At 47.1% G+C, this 2,986-nt stretch overlaps 1 pseudogene; it reads right to left on the bottom strand.

Moving 5' to 3' along the window:
* Window positions 1-1,389: 1,389 nt before the first annotated feature.
* Window positions 1,390-2,318, bottom strand: LOC127031426 (olfactory receptor 51G2-like; annotated as a pseudogene).
* Window positions 2,319-2,986: the final 668 nt, after the last annotated feature.

The following is a 2,986-nucleotide window of genomic DNA, read 5'->3' as shown; positions in this document are numbered from 1 at the left end:
TGGTGAAGGAGTCCATGTTTCCACAATTTCTAAAGCACGTGTTCTTGGTAAAAGATGACCTCTTCTGTTCCGATTGCTGGGACTTATGGGGTGATAGTGCTGCACTCTGATTGGCAGAGGGCACTGGGACGAGTTCTTAGAGGGGTGACATGACTCTCTTCTGGGCAGGTCACCCCACCCCGGAACACCACCGATTGGTCAAATCTGCTCTCAGGGCGGTGCTGTGTGGCAGAAACCCATCGTGATTCACAGAGGGCAGTGGAGGAGATCTTGGAGGGGTCACACGAGCCACTTCTGGATGGCTCACCAAGCTGCGGAACACCCTTGATTGGACAAATCTCCTCTCAGGGTGGGCCTATGGGGGAGAAACCCCTCCTAATTGGTAGAGGGTAGTGGGAGGAGTTCTTGAAGGAGTCACATGACACACTTTGCTTCCGGCTGTGTGTCCTCCTTGACCCCGGAAGTAATATTCCCCATGGGTGGGACTGCCAGTGACAAGTGGTCAGGGCTTAAGGGGTCAAAGGGCAGGGCTTAAGCGGCCAAGGGGAGGGGTTAGGGTTTGATTGATCGTAAGTCCCTTATACTATTTCTGGTTTCCATGCTACTGAATCCCACCCTGCCAGCATGCCCATTAACAGAAGGAGCCCACTGATTCCACCATCTCCCTAGCAACCAGCGGTCCTTGTAATCATGGGCCAAAGTGACTGAGAACAATGGCTTGTTGTCCTGGGACACAGAGACTGATGATAAGAGACTCTTCTTGGGGTATGACATTTAACTCCAGATTCCAAGATGAAAGCGGGGCCTGGGGCTTCAGTGAGACTGATGGTGTGACTAGCTCACTGGATTTCGTATTTTACCTCATCTGGATCAAGAAGCTATCCTTTCTTGGGAGATGCATGGCCGAAGTCTCGTCCTTACAGATGTTTTGGCCACATGTGTGAATAAAAGCCAACAACCCATGGAGAAGGAGATTAGCAGGGCCCGTGGGTGATTAACCAGGGATAAGACAGTGACAGGCCAGGTGTAATGGGAAACAGCAGTCACATCTCTTCTCATAGTGACTTTATTCATAGGAATTCTGAGGTTAGAGCAGCCATCGATATGGCTCTTTAGGGGCCAACATCCCACCGTTCCCCTGGCTCTCTACAAACAGAGTGACTTTGTAAATGCTACTGCCTGGCTTGGTCTCCCATCCCCGGAGTGCTGTCCTCCCTCAGCTGCGGGTGGGGATGGCCCCACTAACCTTCAGGTCTTAGATCCTGTAGGAGCCTCTCTCTACAGAGTGGAGATCAGTAGCTCTTGTTTCCTCATATATAAGGGTCCAAGATGAAATAGGTGGTCATGACCTGTGTCACCAGCTCTGGAGCCAGATGATGAACTGACTCTTTACTTGACAAACACCCTGATTATCCTCGCACAAAGATGGTTGCTTTTCATGCTGTACACAATTGGATTCATTAAAGGAGGAACCAGCAGGTAGATGTAGCCCAGGATAATTGGAATCAAGGGAGAAGAGCTCTTCCAGAATCTGTGTATGACAATCAGGCTGAACTCTGGCACGTAGAAGAGCAGAACAGAGCAGAGGTGGGAGACCCAGGTGTTCAGGGCCCTAAAGCATTTTGTGGGTGACATGATGCTCAGCACTGCTTTGAGGCTCATCACATAAGAGAGGAAAATGAGCAGCGAGTCCAACCCCAGCATTATGTCTGTAATAGAGAAGCCATAGATGTTGTTGACTGTGATGTCCGAACAAACCAGCTTCATGAGGTCCTGGTGCAGGCAGTAGGAATGGGAAAGGACATTGGCTGAAAAGAATAGGAACTGTTTCAGGAGAAAGAGGAGTGAAAATATTACTGCCACTGCTCTTAGCACAAACACCAGTCCCATCTTGGCTATTCTCAGCAGGGCTAAGATGGAGGCATATCTCAGCGGGTTACAGATTGCGATGAAGCAGTCAAATGCCATCAACAAGAGCACAGAGGATTCAATGAATTGCAGAGAGTGGATGAAGAACATCTAGGCAAAACAAGCATTAAGGCTGATCTCTCTAGATTTAAAAAAGGATAGGCCCAATATCATTGGCATGGTGGCTCTCAATAAGCCAAGGTCTGTGACGGCCAACATGGAAAGGAAAAATCCTCATAGAGGATTGGATCTGTTTTGATAATGAACAGAATGTCTGAATTTCCTACTATCAAAATAGCATACATGAAGCAGAAGAGGACAGAGACCCAGTGATGGATGTCTTCCTGCCCAGGTATCCCAGTGAGAAGAAACACTGCAGGTGTGAATTTGGTGTCATTGACAGCTGACATACCACACTGGGCAGGTCTGAGAAGTTTTGAACTTTCCTTCCTGAAAGGAAAAAGAACAGGAAAGTAGATGATATTTAATGAGACATCTTTCTGCTGAGTGCAAATCTAGGATTCCCATAAGCTCAAGGAAGATCAGAAAAAAAATAGATTTGGATTTACGCCCCCAATAGGATATGCCAATAGGAAGATAGGCACTGCCAGACTGGATCCGACCCGCAGTCCTTCTGGCTCAGTAACCAGTTACATATGCGTCAGGGGAAGATGGAAGAATCCCTGCAATTGGGAGCTATGAGATTAACTGCTCCAAGGGAAAGTTTTCCCCAGGCACCCACTAGTTAGACATATTTTTTGGTGTAAATCCAGTCCCTCTTTGAATCCGGCTAATCCTTTGGCCCCATTTATATGTAGTGGATCAGAGTTCCACAGACTATTTGAGCAGTGTGTGAGTTTGCAATAATGACATTCACACAGACACCCTTTCTGGCCCTCAACTTCAAAGTGTGGCCCATTGTATCACAACATGTATGTACACATATGGCAAGTGCATGGTGAAAATGGTCATTGTGTTTATCTGTTCTGCATTTAAGTTATTCATAAATGTGTTTCATTGCCTCATTATGTACCTTATTTTTTTATATTCTCTGCTCATGTGAGTTCAAACTATGCCA

Source organism: Gopherus flavomarginatus, chromosome 1 (assembly GCF_025201925.1).
Source record: "Gopherus flavomarginatus isolate rGopFla2 chromosome 1, rGopFla2.mat.asm, whole genome shotgun sequence".
NCBI classification, from domain to species: Eukaryota; Metazoa; Chordata; order Testudines; family Testudinidae; genus Gopherus; species Gopherus flavomarginatus.
Note: the sequence above shows the minus strand (reverse complement) of the source record. Positions and strands in the feature narration are given on the sequence as shown.